The sequence below is a fragment of the Lissotriton helveticus genome, chromosome 1_1 (genome assembly GCF_964261635.1).
Source record: "Lissotriton helveticus chromosome 1_1, aLisHel1.1, whole genome shotgun sequence".
In the NCBI taxonomy this organism is placed as follows: Eukaryota; Metazoa; Chordata; class Amphibia; order Caudata; family Salamandridae; genus Lissotriton; species Lissotriton helveticus.
In genome coordinates this window covers 1,043,423,158-1,043,448,846 of record NC_136057.1, presented here as the reverse complement: position 1 = coordinate 1,043,448,846, position 25,689 = coordinate 1,043,423,158, and the positions used below count along the sequence as shown (strand labels likewise).

The following is a 25,689-nucleotide window of genomic DNA, read 5'->3' as shown; positions in this document are numbered from 1 at the left end:
GTCCAAGTATTTGTATGGGAGACTGAGTGTGTGTGTGGCTGGCTGGGAGGTGTGTGACTCTGTGCAGATCAATGTGTACTTGTATCAATGATTGTATAAGAAAGTAAGTATGTGTTAGTATATGTTTGAAAATGTAAGGTGCTCTATGTTTAACTGTATAGACAAGAAAATGGAAGTGTGATTGATTCTTTACAGGACTGACTAGGTGTGTGAGTAACTCCATGGATGAGTGGCAGAGTGTGAGTGTCTGTATAGGTGTATGAGTGCATATGATAGTGTTGTAAAGATGAGTGATTGTATGTATGAATGATTGTATGGGTGAATGAGTGAATGTGTGTGTAGACGTAGGAATCAGTGAGTACGTATGTAGTAACTAGTATTGGTGTGTCAATGGTTTCAAAAATTATACTCTGTATTTAACACTGGGTGAAACAGAGGTTATATTAAAATGTGAGGAGATGCATTGTATTGTCACATGAATGATATCATCAGTGATGTGGTCATTGATGTCAAATGAGATGTCATCAGTGATGTCATCAGTGATGTCATTTGAGATGTCATCAGTGATGTCATCAGTGATGTCACTGACCATGTCATGAATGATGTAATATGTGACATCATCAGCAGTGGATTGCGGGTGCGCGATATATAGTTAGTGCAACTAACTATATATGGAATTTCAATGGTTTTGTGTGAGTAAAATAAGGTTTTTTAAATGCTAATTCCTAACTATATATGGTCTATAACCTATGGTTTTTTCAGGGAATTTTCAAGGTTTTGTAAATGCTAATTCCTAACTATATATGGTCTATAACCTATGGTTTTTTCAGTGAATTTCAATGGTTTTTTAATAGCAAATATCAAAAGCTGTCGAATGTCAAGTACGTGGTAAGTGAAAACATTTTCGTGTTTATGCACACTGATCTGCTTTGAATGGTGCCCCCCCCCCCTCATTTCTATTAGGAGTACTGTCTCTTTGCACATAGTGAAGGGTAGTTAACGCAGGCCTTTGCCCCCGTTGTAATACGTCGTGCCTGCTTCTCTCTCCATTTGATTGTTATCCAAGTATTTACTGTTTTAGAATTGGTTCTCTTTGGTTCATTCTCTATTTACAAACAAACACAGAGTCGCAATACTCTGTTTAGTCTTTGCAGATAACGAAAAATCGTGTAAAAAAAAAAGAAAAGGAATCGAGCAAAATCAGTAGGCCACTAATGGGATCTCTTTTTGACCTCGCTAAAATAGAAACATTAGGAACAACCCCTCACGACAAATACAAAACTAGTGAAATGAACTGAACTCCACACAATGATGGCTGCAAAACAGCTCGGCTCCGCCACCCACCCCGCCCAAAATAACGATAAAGAGCGGCTGCCATGATTGGTTGCGGAATGGCCACGACGGAGCTACGAAATGGTGCTGCTCTCATGCTAACCCCAGCTTCAGTCTGAAACATCCAGAAACACTGTAGACTACCAATTCGATCAGTTCCGGTAGCGCCCCAATGTAACCCGGTAGAGAAGAACTAGCCCTCCCCTCTTTGACTAATGGTTCTTGTTGCCTGTCCCTTCTGTTGTCATTTAACAGAACTATTTAGCCTGCTGAAAGGGGTTGTGTTCCGACCGCTGGTTGGTGGAGACATTTTGACTATATTCTGGACCTGCGTTGTCGCGTAATGCGTCATATGACGCGCCGCGTTAGCGCATCCGGAAGTCATCCGGGGCGCGCAGCGCGTAACGTAAGCATAACAAGTCATGTGACTTGTTAATAAAACTTTTCATTGGTTCATTTTACTTTTCTTATTCTAATGATGAAAGGCTTGGTCATATGACCTAAAAATTACGCTTTTTATTACTTCCGAACATTATTTTTTCTTAAATATATGTTATAATGTTCCAGGCTAATGTACTTTCCCGGAAAATTTACAACTGTCCTGCAAGTAAAATATATTCTTTTTTCGAGAAAAAGAGCGTTTCTTCGTCCCATGACGGAGCCGTTGAGCAAAAGAGGGTCGACCTGCTGTCTTAGTCGCCGATACGCCTGAATATGAGATTCTTATCGATCACTTTATGTTGCAGGAATAGAAAACACAACAGCCCTTGACCATTTATCTTTACTGCGTTCCTTCGTATTATACCTTTTACCCTTCATGTAATTGGTCTGCTTTATTTCACTTGCCTTTTAATGATTCTAAAACAGTGACTATTATTAAAAACTTTACCAATGTATATACTACTACCATGTTTTCTTTTAAAAACCTTTATTGTGAAAATTTCATTATACAAATACGAGCCAATAACCACGTGGGCCGGCCACGGAGCAAACTGTAATCGTATATGATGAGTAGACATTTACACTGTAGAGGAACGTAACGGGCGGGCCATTAGGTTGCAAGAACTAAGGTGTCTAACAGTTACGGAATCGGTGGACGTACATTTTATAATTAAAATACGACAGGGCCAGTTACAATAAAATTATCTAGATATACATTTGCGGGCAAGTACCATGGGTGACGTTAATTCGAACTTTCAATAGTACAGTAATCAATAACACATCAGAACTTAATATCAATAGGGATGTCGAAATATTCAATCAATTCTCGTCCCCGCCCGCCATGTGCTTCAAAACTGCATACGTATCTCGTGATTTCAAGGTTCTGCAACCAGTACACAACAAGGAGTTACGAGTCCCATTTATTCCGGCACCATTTTGGGCGAGGACGGGCAGGTCCAGGATATAGTCAAAATGTCTCTACCAACCATCGACTATGATGATGTTCATATGCTGTATTTATTAGAGTAACACTCATCTGTCCACATGAAATTAATTTGCCACAATCTAAACATGTCATTTTAATCTTTCCAAAGTTCTTCTAAATATTTGGGACCGTTTCCCTTGCCTCTGATGCTGTCAGTGCCACTTCTTTGATGAATGTACTAGCAGGTCAGGGGTTCTCCTCCAAATCTCTCTTTTATGCAGCACTATAATTAATTGGTGCCACCTCTCCATATGACGATGCATGGTATAGTTACCATAACTATATTTTTTTTCGGTTCCTCTGGAGAGTTCATCGTGGCAGATGAAGCGTGTAACGTACCGGGCATTTACCTTTTTTTGCATGTACAGGAAAGGGAAAAAAAAACGAGCGTCCGAGTTCTAAGGTGTCCCAGGGCCATTTTAGTGGACCAGGCCCAAATCCAAAGAACAGGCCGCCATTTTGAGAGTCCTGTTGCAGCCGCCTGTCGCTGTAGCATCAAGAGCAGCCGAAACTCAGCTGAATGGCAACTGAAACGGTAAAGGGGCGCCCCACTACAGCAGACGAGCCTCCACCTAGGAAGGCCCGTTCACGCCGCCCCCCCCCCCTTCGGGCACCCCACGCCGTTATTCGGAGCAGTATTGTAGGATGGCCACACCAGTGCGGCAACTTGCTAGACATCACCTCGGTGGTAACCGAATCTCAGCGCCTTTTGGTGTCTTCTCTTCAGAAAATATTGTTGCGCTGCCTTTGGCCCCATTCGCACATCGGTCCGCTACTGACGCCATCTCACAGGCTAATGGGGCGCCCCACGCCGAGTTTCAGCATTGTAGGATGACCACACCAGTACAGCAACTTGCTAGACACCACCTCGGTGCCATCCGGATTTTGGCATCTCAACGCCTAGTGGTGTCTTCTATTCGGAAAATATTGTTGCGCTGCCTTTGGCCCCATTCGCACATCGGTCCGCTACTGACACCATCTCACAGGCCAACAGGGCGCCCCACGCCGACTTTTACCATTGTAGGATGGCCACACCAGTGCCACAACTTGCTAGACACCACCTCGGTGCCATCCGGATCTTGGCATCTCAGCGCCTTGTGGTGTCTTTAATTCAGAAAACATTGTTGCGCTGCCTTTGGCCCCATTCGCACATCGGTCCGCTACTGACGCCATCTCACAGGCCAACGGGGCGCCCCACGCCGACTTTCAACATTGTAGGATGGCCACACCAGTGCACCTTACTAGACACCACCTCGGTGCCATCCGGATCTTGGCGCGTTGTGCTGCCTTCGGCCTATTCGCACATCGGTCCGCTACTGACGCCATCTCACAGGCTAATGGGGCGCCCCACGCCGAGTTTCAGCATTGTAGGATGACCACACCAGTACAGCAACTTGCTAGACATCACCTCGGTGCCATCCGGATCTCGGCGCCCCACTGCAGATGAAGTGCCTCTCAACTATGAAACCACCACGGTGACATCCGGATCTTGGCGCCTTGTGCTGGTTCCGGCCTATTCACACATCGGTCCGCTACTGACGCCATCTCACAGGCTAATGGGGCGCCCCACGCCGAGTTTCAGCATTGTAGGATGACCACACCAGTACAGCAACTTGCTAGACATCACCTCGGTGCCATCCGGATCTTGGCATCTCAACGCCTAGTGGTATCTTCCATACAGAAAATATTGTTGCGCTGCCTTTGGCCCCATTCGCACATCGGTCCGCAACTGACACCATCTCACAGGCCAACAGGGCGCCCCACGCCGACTTTTACCATTGTAGGATGGCCACACCAGTACAGCAACTTGCTAGACATCACCTCGGTGCCATCCGGATCTTGGCATCTCAGCGCCTTGTGGTGTCAGTCAGAAAATATTGTTGCGCTGCCTTTGGCCCCATTCGCACATCAGTCCGCTACTGACACCATCTCACAGGCCAACAGGGCGCCCCCACGCCGACTTTTACCATTGTAGGATGGCCACACCAGTGCCACAACTTGCTAGACACCACCTCGGTGCCATCCGGATCTTGGCATCTCAGCGCCTTGTGGTGTCTTCTATTCCGAAAATATTGTTGCGCTGCCTTTGGCCCCATTCGCACATCGGTCCGCTACTGACGCCATCTCACAGGCCAACGGGGCGCCCCACGCCGACTTTCAACATTGTAGGATGGCCGAACCAGTGCAGCAACTTACTAGACACCACCTCGGTGCCATCCGGATCTTGGCGCGTTGTGCTGCCTTCGGCCTATTCGCACATCGGTCCGCTACTGACGCAAACTCACAGGCCAACGGGGCGCCCCACGCCGACTTTCAGCATTGTAGGATGGCCACACCAGTGCTGCAACTTGCTGGACACCACCTCGGTGCCCTCCGGATCTTGGCGCGTTGTGTTGCCTTCGGCCTATTCGCACATCGGTCCGCTACTGACGCCGCCTCACGTGCCAACGTATTTTCTCCGCATTTTATACCCTATGCCGCATAACAGGTCATGTGACTTGTTTATAAAACTTTTCATTGGTTCATTTTACTTTTGGTTTCCTAATGATGGAAGGCTTGATCATATGACCTAAAAACAACACTTTTCATTGGATGAAAACTTTTTTTTTTTCCCAAACGATGAAAGCCCCACCTTGTTTCTGGATGTTTCAGACTGAAGCTGGCGTCAGCATGAGAGCACCACCATCTCGTAGCTCCGTCGTGGTCATTCCGCGAGCAATCATGGCAGCCGCTCCCCACCAGAAGCCTACAGGAGTCGGGGGCCCCCAAAACTTTTGATGAATCCTCAAGGCGGAGGGGACGCTTTCGAGAATGGGGTCCAAGACCTAGCAGACAAGCGTCCGATTTCCAAGGTGTCCCAGGGCCATTTCAGTGGACCAGGCCCAAAAAGGAAACAGCCTGCCGCCATTTTGAGAGTCCTGTGACAGCCGCCTATCGCTGCACCGCAAGAGTGGGCGCAACTCAGCTGAATTGCGGCTTTTGACACAGTGGACCAAAAACGGACGGAATGGCAACTGAAACGGTAAAGGGGCGCCCCACTACAACAGATGAGACTCCACCTGGAGAGGCCCGTTCACGCCGCCTCCCCCGGGGCACCCCACGCCGTTATTCGGAGCAGCATTGTAGGATACCAAAACCAGTGCGGCAACTTACTGGACATCACCTTGGTGCCATCGTTCTGCTGCCTTGGAACTATTCGCACAACAGTTTGCTACTGATGACCCACCCCCCGCGACGCCCCACGCCAGAAATCTGGACGTTGTGCTGCGTTGGGACTATTCACACAGCCGACCGCTACTTCGTTGTTTTTCCCTAAAAATGTTTATATGTTATTACTGTTTTTGTTTTCTTGTATATATTTATAAGTTATTAAAGTTTTATAATCTTACTACTTTGTCGGAGTGCTATATATTTTTAATGTGACACATAATTGTAAAAACTTTGATGTACAAAGAGTCATCCCTGGAATCTTCCGCTTCAGGCTCGGTCCCCTCCCCAATCACAATACAGGATGGTTTTCAGATAATAGGAACGCGTCTGCTGTGACGGATCTCATCGAGTGTGGGCCTTGATCTACTATAACTCCTTTGAAGAGGGGTGATTCTTTACAGCTGGGGCCATAAACTACATCTGCAGGGCTAGCTGATACCATAGGACCGGCCTGGACAATCGGACACAGAGGAAAAGGAGTGTGAAAGGGTGCGGTAGTGAATAGGGCGAAAGGGAGGTGTCGGGCGGGCACAGGGTGTGATTCTCAGGGAAGAGCAGCCCGGCCTGGACAATCGGACACAGAGGAAAAGGAGTGTCAAAGGGTGCGGTAGTGAATAGGGCGAAAGGGAGGTGTCGGGCGGGCACAGGGTGTGATTCTCAGGGAAGAGCAGCGCAGATGGGGGGAGATTTATTACCCATGCATAAGACAGAGAGCGGGGGTGACCACTGCCTGGGGGAGATGCTTGCGAGGGTGGGGAGCCATGCTAAGGATCGACAGCGTGCACAGAGTGGGTCTGGTCAAGGCATCTAAAATGACTGCCGTGCACGACAAAAGTGTGGCATTTGAAAAAAGACAAGATGGCGCAGACAATGTTTTTCAACACTTTATATGTTATTACTGTTTTTGTTTTCTTGTATATATTTATAAGTTATTAAAGTTTTATAATCTTACTACTTTGTCGGAGTGCTATATATTTTTAATGTGACACATAATTGTAAAAACTTTGATGTACAAAGAGTCATCCCTGGAATCTTCCGCTTCAGGCTCGGTCCCCTCCCCAATCACAATACAGGATGGTTTTCAGATAATAGGAACGCGTCTGCTGTGACGGATCTCATCGAGTGTGGGCCTTGATCTACTATAACTCCTTTGAAGAGGGGTGATTCTTTACAGCTGGGGCCATAAACTACATCTGCAGGGCTAGCTGATACCCTAGGACCGGCCTGGACAATCGGACACAGAGGAAAAGGAGTGTGAAAGGGTGCGGTAGTGAATAGGGAGAAAGGGAGGTGTCGGGCGGGCACAGGGTGTGATTCTCAGGGAAGAGCAGCCCGGCCTTGACAATCGGACACAGAGGAAAAGGAGTGTCAAAGGGTGCGGTAGTGAATAGGGCGAAAGGGAGGTGTCGGGCGGGCACAGGGTGTGATTCTCAGGGAAGAGCAGCGCAGATGGGGGGAGATTTATTACCCATGCATAAGACAGAGAGCGGGGGTGACCACTGCCTGGGGGAGATGCTTGCGAGGGTGGGGAGCCATGCTAAGGATCGACAGCGTGCACAGAGTGGGTCTGGTCAAGGCATCTAAAATGACTGCCGTGCACGACAAAAGTGTGGCATTTGAAAAAAGACAAGATGGCGCAGACAATGTTTTTCAACACTTCCTGATTTCCTTCGAATCGAACGTTAACAGACGTTGGGGCATATTACCAAAGTTAAGCGATATTTATCCCTAACGATGCTTAGCAACGATTTTTTTACCGCTAAGCATCGTCAGAAATTATCGCAGATAAACCTTGCTATTATCAAGGTTTATCGCAAATACGATAAAAAACGACCGCAATGCATTAATATCGCTGAAAACTCAGCGATATTCATGCATTACCGAGCTAATGCTCTTAGCCATGTTATCCACCTCCCATTGGATAACATGGCTAAGAACTGCTCAGGGCAGGTGCTAGCTTTTGGAGATATTCGCGCTTATCGCGAATATTTCCAAAAGTTGATAATAGGAGATAGCGATGTTAGCGACTGTTTCCAGTCGCTAACATCTTGGCATGCCCACTTTGCATGTCATTAGTGATAAATATCACTCACATGCAAAGTGGGGCCCAAGATGGTCGCTATCTCCTACTAGCCGTCGCTAACTGGTGTTAGCAACAACTAGGTAATACAGATATAATTTTATCTCCGCGAAGCGGAGCGCTGTTACAGATATATATCTTGTTTTTGAACGTTAATTTCTCAAAATCCACTGAAGCACATATATTGAGACCTAGCAAAGGCACATCGAGCTACCAGTCCCTACAATTTTGCCAAGTTTCGTGCAAATCCATTCAGCCGTTCGATTATTATTATTATTTTTTTTTTTGCCCCGCGGGGCCCTTTTAAAACCTCCACATCAAACCTAAGAGGTCAAGGAGGATCTACTATGCCCCCTTATGGTCATTTGCCCCTTCACTTTGGCCTCCTCTTGTCTCTCGATCCTACCGAGAGACAAGATGGCGGCCGCTACGGACTGTTTGCAATGTTTACAGATGCCGGAGAACCAATCAGCTTCGCAAACCTCCGTTACGCGAAGCGGAGCGCTGTTACAGATATATATCTTTTTTTGAACGTTAGTTTCTCAAAATCCACTGGAGCACATATATTGAGACCTAGCAAAGGCACATCGGGCTACCAGTCCCTAATATTTTACCAAGTTTCGTGCAAATCCATTCAGCCGTTCGATTATTATTATTATTATTTTTTTTTTTTGCCCCGCGGGGCCCTTTTAAAACCTCCACATCAAACCTAGGGGGTCAGCGAGGATCTACTATGCCCCCTTATGGTCATTTGCCCCTTCGCTTTGGCCTCCTCTTGTCTCTCGATCCTACCGCGAGACAAGATGGCGGCCGCTACGGACTGTTTGGAATGTTCACAGACGCCGGAGAACCAATCAGCTTCGCTTCACAAAGCTCCGTACAGCGAAAAGTCCGCGAACCGGAGCGCTGCCCGGTCCGCTGTTACAGATATATATATTTTTTTGAACGTTAATTTCTCAAAATCCACTGGAGCACATATATTGAGACCTAGCAAAGGCACATCGGGCTACCAGTCCATACAATTTTGCCAAGTTTCGTGCAAATCCATTCAGCCGTTCGGGCTAAAAGTGAGGCCAACCGCCCTATGGAAAACTCAATGTTAAAAACACGTTTTGGGACCCCCCTTTTTTCTCGGCCCCCCCTTGACGAACCCCCCCCAAATTTTCAAGGGCTGCTCAGAAACAAAATGTGCCATTTTCCTGAAAATTTCAGCCAATTCCGTCCACAAACGCCAAAGTTATTAGACATAGAATTTTCAAAAATCCCATAGAGAAAAAATCCTAACTATATATACCTACTGGCGACCGCCAGTAGGTAATATATATATATATATATATATATATGCAAATCCACCTCCAGGGAAACCGAAGGAAGGAGCCACAAACGAGGACTGTGCAGAGAGGTTCTTTATTTGTTTAGCAGATAAGGCGTTATGCATTTCGGCGTTTAGCCTTCCTCAGACGCCACTGCCCAACTGAAAGAAAGTGCGCCCAGCTCATTTATGACTCTGCAGCATTCGTTAATTGATCGGTGCACGCCTGCCCCAACCATGTGATCGTTGATTGCAGTGTCGATCTGCTGACACTACAACTCCCAGCATACTCCAATCTGGGCTAATAGTACGTGGGGAAACCGAAGAAAAGTTCTTGTGTTTCAAGGCGTATGCAGTGCTCGGCGAACTTCAAACAGTCTTTAAAAACATAGGAACCCCTCAAGTCCCCGCAATACCGCTTCTACCCAATTGGTACAGGTCCGCCAGGTCGTGGGTCGGTAATAGTTCACCAATACCATCTGTGAAGTCACAGACTGCTCTCACGCAGCATCCCGTGCTTTCCTGCTTAGCTATGGGTGGGTTGCCTTATGCCAATACCTTGACGAAAGAAACTGCAAGCGCAGACACCAGAAAAAGGCAGCCAACTTCACGGAACGGGAGCTCCTTGACGTGTCTCTGGACGACACGATAATATGCAAATCCACCTCCAGGGAAACCGAAGGAAGGAGCCACAAACGAGGACTGTTCAGAGAGGTTCTTTATTTGTTTAGCAGATAAGGCGTTATGCATTTTGGCGTTTAGCCTTCCTCAGACGCTACTGCCCAACTGCAAGAAAGTGCGCCCAGCTCATTTATGACTCTGCAGCACTCCTTAATTGATCGGTGCACGCCTGCCCCAACCATGTGATCGTTGATTGCAGTGTCGATCTGCTGACACTACAACTCCCAGCATACTCCAATCTGGGCTAATAGTACGTGGGGAAACCGAAGAAAAGTTCTTGTATTTCAAGGCGTATGCAGTGCTCGGCGAACTTCAAACAGTCTTTAAAAACATAGGAACCCCTCAAGTCCCCGCAATACCGCTTTTACCCACAGGGTACAGGTCCATTTTTCTTTTGTATATTTATTTTAAAAGGGTTTAATTAAACTATTTTTTATATTGTTATGTTAATATATAAATTAGGTTATAGATTTTAATTTTACATTTACTTTAAATATTTTAAATTAAATGTATGTGAAAAATTGTTTAATGTTATTTTGAAATTACCCCTATAGCTATAGTGAAATAATTGATTAAAAGGATTTATTTTACATTGTATGACATTTACCTATGTTAATAATTTTAATTTATTACTATCCAGTCTATATTTAAAAAAATGTTTTTAAATATTGATTCCTCTTTTTGGGCAATAGTCCTTTCCATACTATTTTTGGCATATTTTTGTTATTCCCATTATAAGAACACAATATTGTGGTAATAAAATGTTTGCCACAATATTTTGTCTCTTATTATTTTTGTACGAGATATTTGTCAGGGAGTTGCATACCGTGATAAACTTTGATGCACATACTTTATTTATTTGTGCACACAGCATAAACTTGTTTGTCTTGAGATACAACTCCGACATGTGAAGAGCTACAAGGTCCCGTTAAAATATATACACTTTCTACTTCAAGTTGCGAGACCAAGATACCTGCTCGTGCCTGAAGCTCCGGAGCCCGCACCAACAGTAGCCAGTCTAAACCCTCCTCATCAACCGGAAAAATGCTGCAACGCAGGTGGAATTCATGCTGAGCTCCTGGGGACCCTCTTGGCCCCCGCGTAACCTATGCAGCACCACATGGGGCGACAGTGCGGCTGGCGGCTCCTGGGGCCTGACCCAGCCCTTGGAGGCCCCACCACTGTAGTAATGTTGTGACAAGTGACGACACCACCACGACACACGAGTCATATGACCCTTAAGTAATAAAAGTACGGGGAGTGCTCACGTCGGCCAGTTGGCGACGGGGACGACACCCGAGAGTTAACGACCACACATGTCTCCTGTGGTTTTTTAATAAGTAGGCCTCCAGCCCCTCGAAACATCTTTGAGCCCCATGAGTGTCGGCGCTGCCTAGTGCGCCCGACACAACATTTGGTGACGAGGGTGGGCGTTCGCTCGTAACCCGGTGAGGCGGCCGCGAGCGTATCCTGGTGCTCGCGGCGCTCGTGCCCCATTGGCTGGCGCCTCTTGGCTTGGCGCCTGTCACCCTGTGTGTCGCTCCAGCCCCGTGTGGGGATCGATCTGGACCTGGAAGAGGCCTGGCGTGGCCAGCTGAGTCGCTGTGCCCCGTGTGCTGCTTCGGCGGCAGGCGCGGCCCCGCCCGCTCCCAAAAGACGTGCGGCCCGCTCTGTGAGGCGGGGGACACCCGGCGAGTCGGCCTGCCACATGGTGGCGATGAGGAGCGCTGCGAGAGGCAGCAATCAGGAGTGATCAAGGCCCAAAGTGCTGAGCCTGGGCAAGAGCCCAAGGACTCGCCAGTCAGGTGGAGGTCCCCTGCCCTAAATAGAACAATATACAAAAAGGGGGATACAAAAGGATTCACACTGCAGGCACTTGCAATACTGGTGTGCAGGACCAGGACTCCCCCAGCCAATTTGAGAACCTGCTCTCCCACCTCAGACGTCGATTAGGAGCCGCAATTAAGTTAGAGCACCAGTCCCAGCCAGAAGCTCCGGTTTGGAAGGACCCCACACAGTAATAGCGTTCAGTGAGGACATAGTTGCTCGTTCGTGAATCAAAACCATGTCGCAAATACCTCCGATAGAGCCCTTCATAGAGGAAGGATCGCCATCCTCCCTTGCGCCCAAATGGAAAGACTGGGTGGACCGCCTACAAATTTTCTTTGAAGCCACCAAGGTGCTCAAGGATCGAAAAAGAGCAATGCTGTTACACCTCAGAGGGAAGGACATACACAACATTGCCAAAACAATCGTGGAAGCAATGCCGAAGAACCACCATACCCTAATAAATGCGCTCAATGGTCATTTTGAGCCGCTGGCCAACCAGGACTAGGAGACATTTATATTTAGACAGGTGCGACAACTTACTGAGGAATCTTTGGACACGTACCCTGCACGGCTAAAAAACCTGGCCTCAACATGCGGGTTTCAGGACGAGACGGAAGATATAAGGGGCGAGGTGATCCAGGGGTGTGCATCCGCCAAACTTCGGGAATGTATCCTCGAGGAATCTGGCAAACCCCTTGCTGAAATTTTGACTCTAGGGCACACCAAGGAGCTGTCCAAAGCTCGTGCAGCCCACATGGAGGCAGCCCTCCAAGCCCCTGTAAAGCCGGAACCAGTTAACGCTGTAACCACTAAACCCGCGATGAAATGGAACAAGAAAGGACCCCGCAATGCTGCAGCGGCGAGGGCCACAACGTGTGGATACTGTGGTGGACCGCCACACCAGCCAGCGGACTGTCCTGCAAAAGGGAAAAGATGCTCAGGATGTGGACAATTTAATCACTTCGAGAAAGTGTGCAGGGCCAAGAAATACTGCAAGCCCCGACAGAGGTTCAACGCGGTGCCCGAGGATTACAAAACACCAAGTGACATGGACAATGATGAGGATGAAGAACAGGTAGTGCACAAAGTGCACATGATTGGCACTGCCATCCACAAAGTGCGATGCCTGCCCCAATGCAACATCCAGGTGGGGGATCAAGAAGTCATGGTGGTAGTAGACACTGGGGCCACCATCAACATTATGGCCGCTGCCCTCTACCGAACATTGCGGGCTGCACCCCGCTGCAGCCATCAGCAATCGTAGTGTTTGCGTATGGTCAGGACACCCCTCTGAAGATTCTGGGGCGCTTCAAAATGTCAGTGACTCACGGAGAACAGATCGTCCACACCAACATATATGTCACCGAAGACGGCCAAGGCATGCTCCTGGGGTGCTGGGCTGCCGAAGACCTGGGGTAGTAACATTTACCTTCAGCGTGCATCAGGAGTCCATACAACATCTACTGGAGGAACTCTCTGAGGTATTCGAGGGCATCGGAAGGTTCAAAGGAAAAGAAGTCCATCTACATGTGGACGCCAAGGTTCAACTCGTCGCTCTGCGGCATCAAAGAATAGCGTTCCACTTAAGGCCACAGGTCGAGCAGGAACTGAAGAAACTGGAGTCCGCTGGAATCATTGAGAAGGTCACTGGTCCCACACCGTGGGTATCCCCCATTGTAGTCACCCGGAAGCCTAAGCAGTCTGGCGCGGTACGCATCTGTGTCGACATGCGCCTACCCAATGCCGCAATCCAACGCGAGCGCCATATTACCCCAACAATTGACGACCTCATTGGAGAGATGGCGGGAGCCTGCTGATTCTCCAAACTCGACTTACGATCTGGATACCACCAACTGGTCCTTGATGAGGCGTCACAAAACATAACCACATTTTCAACTCATGTGGGGCTACGACGTTACACTCGGCTGAGTTTCGGGGTATCCAGCGCCACGGAGGTGTTCCAGAATGTCATACAAGAGTTAATTATGGACATCCCAGGAGTCATTAATGTAAGCAATGACATCATGGTCCACTCCAAATCGCTGCCTGAACACAACGCCCGTCTCGTGCAAGTACTGCGAAGGCTGCAAGATGCTGGCCTTACGTTGCATAGAGAGAAATGCGAGGTCATGAAGAAGAAGCTCCAGTTTTTTGGCTACACCTTCTCCACGGAGGGAGTTAACCCGGATCCCGAAAAGGTGCGGGATATCAAGAATGCTGTTGCCTCTGCCAGTGTGTCGGAAGTTCGCAGCTTCCTAGGTATGATCAACTACTGCGGTAGGTTCATCAAAGACTTTACCACTCTCACACTGCCGTTAAGAGAGCTGACCAAGGACTCTGTCCCGTGGAAGTGGGGTCCGACTTAAGAGAAGGCATTCCAGGACATTAAAAACACCCTCTCGGAAGCGACCACATTTGCTTTCTTCTATCCGGAGAGAATGATCCAAATTGCTGTTGATGTCGGCCTAATGGGCCTAGGAGCTGTACTCTTGCAGAGACAACGTCGGGAGGAAGACTGGGCCTCTGTGGCGTTTGCAAGCAGATGCCTCACAGGGACTGAGCAGCGGTATTCTCAAATAGAGAAAGAGGCTATTGCCATCCATTGGGGGTGTCGCCACTTCCACTAATACGTCTATGGAAAACCGTTTGTGGTCATGAACGATCACAAGCCTCTGGTGGCCTTATTTGCAGGGACATCCACGAAGCCTCCGCCAAGAATTGAAAAGTGGATGCTACAACTTCAAGACTACAATTGTCGAGTGGAGTACCAACCCTGATCCCGCAACCCGGCGGATTACTTATCACAACATCCCCGGGCAGCCACTGACAAAGAGATGGAGGACGCCGCTGACACTGAAGAATACATCAAATGCATCACAGCCCGGTCCTGTCCAATTCCCCTGTCCATGCAGGATGTATCCGAAGCCACCGCCAGAGATGAGTGCCTTCAAAGAACCAAGCGAATCCTGCAGCAGGGCAACTGGCACAAGGCCAAAGAAGAATGGAAAATTCTGACAATTCCTGCTCAAAGGATTATGGAAAGTCTACACCATGTAATAATAATAATAATAAAGGGGATCTTATAATGCGCGGACTTAGCCCAATGGGCATCAAGGCGCCTAACTCCAAATCCAGCTCACGACCAAAACCAGGCAGCTCAACCTGTGTAAGCTCTCGCAAAGCACCACGTTTTTAAAGCCTTTTTAAAGAGCGCTATAGAGGGGAGGACCTTCAACTCCATCGGCAAGATGTTCCAGAGCTGTGGCGCAACGATGGAGAAGGCCCTGGCTCCCCATCTGGTAAGCTTGAAACGAGGGACAACAAGTTGAAAAAGTCCCGATGAACGCAGACACCTTGTAGGGTGATAGCGAGTCAGCAAATGACTGATAGCGTTCTTAGAACCTTCCTCGAGAGCTCTATAAGTTAGACACAGAATTTTAAAATCAATTCTGTGCTGAATAGGAAGCCAATGCAAATCTCTCCTCGCAGCAGTAGCAGAAGAGGCCCTGGAAAGATCCAGGACAAAACGTGCAGCAGCATTCTGCACAATTTGCAGACGATGTATGAGGCCCTTGTTGGATTCCATGTAGAGAGAGTGAAGGATGAACTCACTGAAGACCCCACTGGTTGTTTGCTAAGAGGGCATCGTCTGGTCATCCCTACGGTGCTAACAGATCGATGTGTACAACTGGCCCACGTGGGGCATCAGGGCATGGTAAAAACAAAATCACGACTTCGCACCAAAGTGTGGTTCCCCTCATGGACAAACTAGTGGAGTGTGCGGTTCAGTCATGTCCGGCATGTCAAGTCACTGGAGATCTGCCTCACACTGCCCCTGTGAAAACAGAACCTAGACCGCAATCATCGTGGTCTTGTGTAAACATGGACTTTGGCAGTCTACCAAATGGCCGGCACACACTGGTGGCTATTGATGACTATTCCAAATATCCGGAGGTGGAAATTGTGACGTCTCCTAACGCTGCTGAGGTAATACCTAAAATAGAGAAAATTATGGCCACCCATGGCTTGATACAGGAGTTACGCACGGGCAATGGGCCTCCATTTCAAGGACAAGAGCTAGCTGCCTACCTCACAGCCCTGGGTATACAACACCGCCAAATCACGCCCCGTTGGCCTCAAGCCAACGGTGAAGCAGAACGGTTTATGAGGACCCTCAACAAGGTCATTCGAATTGCCCATTACAAGAGCCAGTCTATCAAGCTGGCCATCTTCACATTCCTTCGGAGCTACCGGCAGACACCTCACACCACCACTGGGGGGGCCCCTACTCACTTGCTGATGGGTCGGGTAGTCACCGATTCCATACCTCATCATCCCCGATGGCAGCCGGCGGACCCTGATAACCCTCAGATTGATGCTCGACGGAGAAAGGCTCACGCACACGTGAGCCACCGACGGAATGCGCAGGAGAGCTGGATCAAGGAAGGGGACTTAGTCTTGTTGAGAAATCGCTGTCATGCTGGTAAATTCCAACTCCCCTATGAGAATCATTGCTACTAGAGGACGGGAGACCGTGACCCGCAACATGTCTCATTTCAAAAAGTTTCACCTGGAACTGCTGACATCCTCTGCCGCCACATCAGGAACTGAGGATGGTGGCCGAGAGTCCATGGAACCTGCTCCTACGGAAGATGCCTATGGTAATTGTGACCTGGAGAACTCCTGGGTCCGTGACACTGGGGGTAAGGAGAGTGCCGGCTCTTCGGATCTGCTGGATGATCGCCGGTGCGAGGTAGTTTCGGAAGCTGACGTCCCTTCCTCCTCTGGTCGAGGTCAGTCCCAATATCAGCTGCGGAGAAACCCTGAACCGTCGTCTAGACTGCGGGACTATATCACGTAAGACTGTTCTATGTATGTTACAGTGTATGCTGAGTACCAGTGCCCTGGCGAGGTGTGGGGCTTAAGTTGGACAATGAAAAGTTTAATTGGTTGCCAACACAGTTTCGTTTGTTATGTTGTTTTGAACCTTGTTGGGGAGGAATGTAATGTTGTGACACGTGACGACACTGTCACGTCACGACGCACGAGTCATGTGACCCTTAAGTAATAAAAGTACGGGGCGTGCTCACGTCGGCCAGTTGGCGACAGACACGACACCCGAGAGTTAACCACCACACATGTCTCCTGTGGTTATTTAATAAGTAGGCCTCCAGCCCCTCAAAACATCTTTGAGCCCCACGAGTGTTGGCGCTGCCTAGTGCTCCCAACACAACAACCACGACTGGGGCCACGGGCGAGCCTTAGGGCGGGGCTTTGGTAGTGCCTGGAGGCCATGCCTCAATCAAGTCTCGCTGCGATGAAGGGCCAACTCCTCGCGGTGTGCTGTTCATTGCGCACCTGAGGCTCATGACATTGTATCTGTGTCGGCATGACTGGGATCGGACCTTGCGTCTCTGGTGAGTCACAGAAAACGTATATTCTGCAGAGGTCGTCCGCTCCCCTCTGAACACCTGCGGTACCTACTGCCTGCTTCATGCTGCTTGCATGCCGGCACAGTCTTTTAAGCTAAATGCAACTTAATATTCCTGGGAACTTGCATGGCAAGTGAGGTGATGCTCAACTGACCTGCTGAGGCACCACTCCAGAGCGCCCTCTCCCCTTGGGTTGCAAGAAGAGACTCCCGACTGCTAACAGGGATGCTTAAGGAAAGGGTCCTACACGTATCCCCATGTATTAGACAAGCTGTTCCCCTTTCCAGCACTACTTTGTATTATGCTGCTCAAAGTGCCTCATTGTGAGCGGAAGGATGAGTGCTGATACTGTGGCGTCCCCCCTACACACTAGCGCTGTATCCCTCTTGCGCTGTCACCACCCACCGCGTGATGGTTAATCATGTTGCAGTGGGATTCTGGGAACTTTTTTCACCCAATAGCATGATTCTGTGCTCTCAGCTCCATCCGGACACACCATCCGCTCTCCCCTGGGTGTGCGCTTGCCACAATGGGATGCACGGATCCTCGCCAGCGCCCACTGTTCTTCGACTCCTCCAAGACCCCAAGACTTGGGGATGACGAACCTTGTGGTGGTGCTGGCCCAAGCTCAGGATTTGAAGGCGAGATTCCATAGGAATGACATACGCATATCAGGAACCCAGAATCCACCAACACAGGCGCATGTACAATGTGGGACGACTACTCACTGATCTGTTAGGCAGAGAGGCCTTCTCCACCTCATTGACAATCGAGAGGGCTCACAGAACCTTTGGGCCTAGACCAGTTCGTGATGCACCTCCTAGTTTATCGCCAAGCAGATCAATTACCAAAATCGTGACTCTATACTACGTCTTGCCCGAGAAAAAGACTTATTGCAATACCAAAGCATGATACCGGCATTCTATCCAAACCACACCCTAATTGTGCAAGAGGCACGACACAAATTTGCAGAAGTCTAACGAATTTTGCGCACAGCCAATGTGAAATACTCAATGTTTATCCAGGAAAACTTTGTGTCCAACACATTGGTAAAACGCATAAATTTGAAACAGCGGGCGAAGCCAGTTCTGTAAACGCCATCGCGCCAAACTTGCTTCTACGAACATAGCGGCTGGCGACTCATCTCCCACCCACCCATCATCTGTATAATGTTGCACTGGAGTTGGCATCTACCAGGAGTTTTCTGTTCCTCTGGTTCCATTCCCTAGCCTCTGAAAGGGAAGCAGAGTCTCCCCCCTTTGGTAACTGCAGTGAGGCAGCATATTCAACCAAATTGGAGTAGTAACATTTCCTAACTACATGCTGCATTGTAGATGAGATAAGCACTGTGAACCCTTTTCCAACTAGGCCGTTACTTATATATGCATACCCATGGCCAAATAGCTGCACTCCTTGAGCGTTGCCTCCCCCAAGGAGGACTCCCTGAATATGCTCTTATTTCATGTTAGGCGTACATTTATTTGGATTCTCTGACAGTATTTGTTACACTGACAGAAGTGGGAGGGGAATACTAGGGGGTAATATGTTGTACTATTTGTTCCTCTTCTTATTTTCTTTTTTTTTACTGGATTGGTCTCAATAAATGCGCACTATGCAGAAAGTATCTTGTACACATAGGTTACCTTACCCTAGATGGTTATATCGCACATGCTTATCGTTCGCTTTAACTAATTCCCAATGTCCATGAGTGCACCCACCAAGGCTACTGGCCACTACTCATTGAAATGCATGACCTAGAATGTGTAGGGACTCTCCAATCCGCGACAGGCCCGGCAAGTACAATCCTATCTAACCAGACACGGTTACCGGTCGCCTTTCTCCAAGAAACCCACTGCACCCCTGATGCGATGCCCAGATATGCCTCTGTTTGAGGGACAAACCGGTTCTTCGTCAACTATAGTACATACTCTAGAGGGGTTTGCATCCTGGTATACAATGCAATACCATTTACTGCAAGGGAAGTTTTTGCCGACCCAGGAGGTCGTTACCTTGTTGTTGCAGGTCTTTTAGGCACCATCCCCCTATTATTAATTAACATTTACGAACCAAACACGGACTCCCCGAAATTTATATGGACATATTTTCACACCTTACTCGATTACACACCTCCACTATACTCATGGGTGGTGATTTTAACCTCTCATCAAATCCATCAGTCGATACAACAGGTGCAGGTCATTCCACGAAACCACAATCTTTACGTGCTTTATCTGCGTTCACAAAATCTCACCTTTTAACCGATGCATGGCGATTCAGATACCCAAACACAAGGGGATACGCATTCTACTCTGCCCCACATGGTACTTGTTTTTGTATAGATCATTGGTTCACTACGCCAAACCTAACACTTGCACTTATCAATATTTTGCACTTGCCCAGAACGAGGTTAGACCATTCCCCCGTGCTACTTATGATACAGATGTACGACAATTTAATACCGCGTGCGCCCTGGTGCTTTCCTACAAATGCATTACTTGACGAGGTCTTCAGTCCTGAAGTCCGAGATGCAATTACTGAATATTTTCAACACAATGAAGGCACAGTGCACTCCTATTTGACACTCTGAGATGCTTTTAAAGCATATGTCCGAGGAGTGTGTAGTGGAGTGCTGCGCTCAATATGTAGAGAACTGACACAAGTAGAACAAGCACTAAAACCCCTCAACACTGAGATGCTAACAGCCGATAACTCTATGCACTTACGCAGAAGGGATTTGTTAATGCAGGAGTTTCAAGACCTGGCCTACGGTGAAGTTAAATACTTAAGTAAATATGCCAGAGCAAAAGCATATGGAGAGGCCTGGCCGCACGTTGGCCAATGCCCTGCATCCTCCATATCAGGCGACAATGATCTCGTCCCTCCACCTAGAAGATGGAACCATAGTCACAGCACCTGAAGACATAACGCACACATTCATGCAGTATTACACTCACCTATACACATCAAAATACACCACCACTGTAGATACAATTGCAGATTACCTTGCAGAGATCGCTATGGTTTGGTTGGAAGTGGGACAGCAACAGTTCTTATCCACGCCTATCACTTGTGAAGAGATCACCCAAGCAATTGATGATCTCAATAGCACACACACCCCGGGTCTAGATGGCTTCACTGGTGCATTTTATAAAGCTGAATTAAGCCCGTACCTATTCGAGGTATACGCAGAGGCCCTGTCGTGCGGCGTTCTCCCCCAAACAATGTGAGAAGCAGTTATAACCCTCCTATTAAAACCTGGCAAACCACCAGAATATTGTTCATCCTATCGACCAGTGTCCTTATTAAACCGTGAAAATAAAATGTTGTCCAAGGTACTGGCCACGTGCCTGTCTTTCCTAATTAACACAATAAATTCCTTGTTACAGACAGGTTTTGTTCCTAACCGATCCACATTGTAAACCTACGTACTATATTTGCTGTCCTTAATCAAATCAACCTTGAACTCCCAGCAGCTGCAGTCCTACTTGACGCTGAGAAAGCATTCAATGTATTAGAGTGGCCTTTTCTGCTAGCCACATTGAGCAAACTTGGTTGCCCTAAGGGCTTTTGTGACCATATCCGCCTATTGTATGTGTCTCCCATAGTACGCTTAAATATGAACTGTACCATTACGGACTAATTCCTTCTGTCTCGGGGTACATGGCAGGTGTGCCCTCTATCCCCCTTAGTATTTATAGTAGCAATCGTCCGTCATTTACAAGAGTGCCATTTAGCAAGAGGACTAAGATTCCAACATGGCCCACTGTTAGAATCACTAAATGCAGACGACATTATGCTGTTCCTCAGAAATCCCGAATCTAACCTCTCCCCAGTTTTGAGAGAAGCAGTTCGTTTTGAAGCACACTCTGGTTTTACGATGAACAGGGCTAAATCTGAGATATTCCCAGTGACATATGCCACACTCCAGACTTCTCTAGACTTCCCTCTCCAATGCTGCTCAAAGTCTCCCAAGTATCTCGGCGTCTACCTACACCGCCAAAGCTCTGAGGTGATAAGATTGAACTACGGCCCTGCTTTGGACAGATTAATCGCGCTAATTGACAAATGAATAAAATTCCTTCTATCCATGGTTGGAAGAATCGCAATAATAAAGATGGTCGTTCTCCCCCGTTTTTTTATATTTATTCTTAAACGTCCCAATTGCACTAACTAACGCCTTCTTTGATAACCTTTAAAGCATACTCACTTGATTACTATGGACAGGAAAACACTCCAGGATTGGCTGGAGAACCTTATGAGTGTGGAGGATTTGGATTCCCGTATCTCCACCTTTATTACCTAGTGGCGCAAGTGCATTTTACCTACCACTGGTATTATCATGACGCTCGACTCCAATTTCTTAAGCCTGAAAGTTCGCAGATCCCCCTAAGCCGCTCAATACATTCCTACCACATGGTCTACCCAGAAGTGTCTCAGATATTCAAATGATTACAACTAGATGCTGGGCATGGACTAAACTTCAAAGCTATCTCGGTTTTGAACACCTTTATTCACCGCACTTTCCTGTAGCAGATAATCCATGGTTACCTGTTACAACCGAAACACTCGCCAAGAAAACTCTTTCCACCTGCTGTATACAAAAACTTGGTGATGTGTTTGATGAGACTGGATTATGCTCGATCGCATCCCTCTCTGAGGGACGTTATGTCATGCAAATGGATAGATTCATTCTACATAGACTACGATCCCTACTGCTTCCCTTGAGCCGCCTGAATTCCCCTTACTGTCATTGGTAATTATGACCCCTGATGGAGCACATTTTGTTTCCAGACTTTATCATACAGCATCCAACATGACACCCATCCCTGATAGGGATGTGTGGTCAGCCTTGGAGAGAGACTTGGGCTCTCCTTTGCCTGACAAAACGTGTTTTTTTTTTTTTAAACAGATTTTATTGATTGCATGAAAAATACGTCAAGTAATGCTCTGAACACCAGAGACAATCACCAGCAGAAAATTGTAAAGCACCATTACATGCAATTATTTCGTAGAAGGTCAAACAGGTGTAAACAGAAAACCAGGATCAAAGTCCCCACCGCCCCACACCCACCCCCCGCCCCCCACGTACCCCCTCCCCCCCTCGCGCGCCGCAGCTTGATCCGCTCGTGTTGTACTGAAGACATGAAACTCCTGCCAAATGTGCCACAATGTCCGCATGTAGCTCAAGCTGTCGAGCTGTCAGGGGAGCTGAAATGTATCTTCCTCAGGTGGTGGTTCCAATTCCAGACCCCGATATTCTGCCCACCTTCTCCAGATCTTGTAGTGTTTTTGAGGACAGCCCCTGGCCACATATATCGGCTGTTCCAGACCCATACAAAAGTCCATCCCATTCTTCCAAGCTATAAGTGAAGGGGCGCGGGGCGCCTTCCAAGATTTCGCTATGTCCCGTTTAGCCAGGGTTAGTCCCAACAAGAGAAGATGCCGCTTATAACGATTGCCCCCCACATCAGCCATTACATGGAGGAGGGCCAGCTTAGGATTTTTCCGAAGCTCCCAGGCCAGGGCCTCATTCAGGCATCTGAACACCCCATCCCAGAATCTCTGTATGACCCTACAGTCCCACACAGTGTGTAGCAGTGTACCTACTTCTGATTCACATCTGATGCAATCTGGGGAGGCTATTAAGCCCGCCCTCCACAAGCACTGCCTAGTGTAATATGTACGATGGAGGTACCGGAACTGTATAAGTCGCAAGCGCATGGAAATGGCCGCTCCCCTGGGTCCCTCTAGTGCCTCTACCCAGTCCTCCTCATCAAGCTCCCCAACATCCTGTTCCCATGCTGTTTTAAGCTGCGCAAGATCCGCGGAGCAATGTCGCACTAAAGTTTGGTAAATACGGGATATCTTCTTGTCCGGTAATTCCCCCATAAAGATCTTGGCTTCGATGTGACTAAATTCGGGTAACTCTTCCACCCCCTGGAGATATGGAGTAAGTTCATGCCGGAATTGGAGATATTTGTAGAATTGGGTACGCGGCATCTCAAATTCCTCCCGCATAATATCAAAGGACTTGAGGACACACCCTGACATGACATCGCCCAGAGTGGAGATGCCAATTGCATCCCACCCCCGAAAGCCCACTAAGGCAGCGAGCTGAGGCAATCTACCATTCCGCCACAGCGGGGTTTCCAACGTTAGGACCTTCCATCAACCCATCCTACGCAGGGCCTTCTGCCAAACCTGGAAGACGACCTGCGTAATAGACGGCAGGGACCTTCTAAGGGGTGCCGAGTATAAGAGCGTATGCAGAGAGGCAGTACCCATCAGGGCTCGCTCCACCATGTAGGCGGGATCTCTCCTATCTGCGTACCACCAGTCATTCAAAACCAGAAGGTGGGACGCCTGGTAGTATGACAGGACGTCCGAAGTGGCCAGCCCACCCGTGTACGTGGAGCGAAAGCAGGTCCGTAGGGCCACTCGCACAGCTCCCCCCTCCCACAGAAAGCCACTCAACGCTGTGTTAAGGCGCCGGAACCAATCTTGTGGGGACAAAACGTGGTTCTACTGTTGCCAACAGACTAGACTGGTCTCAAACAACCACCGGCACAAGCTATTACATTTTAAGTATTTGCATCGATCATACTCCACCCCGCGTCTACTATCCAAATTCGATCCCATCAAACCCCACAACTGTCCTAAATGCTCATCAGACGACGCTGACTTTATATCTCTAGCCTGGAACTGAGCACTTTTACTTGCATACTGGGAGGACCCATTCCATACCCTGTCGCAGATGATCGAAATAGACCCTACTCCGCTTACAGCACCTCTGGGCTATGTTCTGTCATTGCCAAAGCGAATCCGGCGATATACTGCTGTTGTGCTGTTACTAGCTTAGCGTCAAGTATCTAGGCATTGGGGGGCATCGTCTGACCCTACATCCAAAAACTGGATGCAGGACCTTCTTAACTGCGATAATACTAGTGACATATACGCCTCTCTCCAGGCTCCTGCATCCAGACCTAAAAACATATGGCTCCCTCTGAGATCGTATTTACAGCTGTTTCCACTCGAAAGCAAAGACCACTCCTCGAAAGCAGAGACACAAATAGCACAACAAGACGACCACTCAAAATTGACTTTTATTATGCACTCCACAATACATGGGTGAGATACCACAATCCTCGCTAATGCACGCTCCCTCCAAGCAAACAGAAATCATGCTTTCATAATATTGCCAAACACTCTACAAAATAGCCACCATATATCTCACCGTGAATGCTTCAAAGATGTAAAATGACAGTGGTAAAAATGTGTCACAAAATACGACCATGCATAACTAGCCTAAAAGCTATATGATTTATGTACAACTCTACCTTTACTTTGAGACCGTTGTTATTTTTATTTTTCTATGTACTCTGTCAGACATTAAAAAAAAGGTTCACCAGACTATATCTCCATGTCCTATAAAAGATGTCCGATGTGAAATTGCCTCAACAACACTCAAAGTTAAAGGTAAGAAGATCTCATTGGCGGTAGAAGGAGCCTCCACTCTCCAATGAGAGCCAAAAGTTACAGAAAGCCACAGTCAAAATATTGACTCAGTCAACACAACAGACGAGCACATATTACCAGTTTTCTCGGTTTTTCTCATTGCTTTGTTTACTTCTCTTCTCCCTGTCCCTAGCAGTTCTCACTCCGTTGGCCAGGGAGGCCGCCACTCACATGCGATTGCTGGCGGGCTGATGAAGTCACCTACCTCACACTGCAGTGAGGCAGGCATGGCTGCCACCCGCAGCATCATCCTGTGACATGAGGAACCGCGGCACAGTAGAGCTTCTTGTTTGCCACTAGCCATCCTGATCACTTGGTTTGAAGTAAAGGAGGTTCATGGTGTATTCTATGCCCCAGCGCACACCTGTCACTCACGAGTCAGACACAGATTGGCCCTGCCCACCACTTGTGCATATTCTGCTACTGTGGTCTGCCTTCCCCATGCCTCACTTGTAGGACTGGGGAGTGGGGTGCCCCCATTATTTAATTACTGCTGGGGGGCTAACTATGCATTACTTGACAAGCCTCGCGGAGAGATGTCCTTTTCCTTGTTTAGGAGAAGTGGCATTCAGGAAGATGGAAGTATTGGTTTGTGGGTCCAAAATATATTGTGTTGCAGCGGTATCAAAATAAGGTCCGGGTCGATGCCAGGTTTTCAGTAAATCCCCTAAAGTTACATTTACCTATAAAAAAATCATGTGGAAATCAATTACAGAGTCAATGGTTTCCTGAAAAATATGGCATGGATGCAGTTCTCGCGTACCTGTGATGGATATTGTCACTGTATAGGAAAGTTGACCGAATTACATCTTGTGCAAATGTACCTGTTAGGATGAGTGCTCCTGGACTACTGATGGAAGCACTCAATATT

The 25,689-nt window shown here is 47.9% G+C and overlaps 1 protein-coding gene across 4 annotated transcripts in view; it reads left to right on the top strand.

Annotated features, from left to right (window-relative positions):
- Nucleotides 1–25,689, top strand: part of TYMP (thymidine phosphorylase) — a 253,694-nt gene that overhangs the window by 149,746 nt on the left and 78,259 nt on the right. The window lies entirely within an intron of this gene.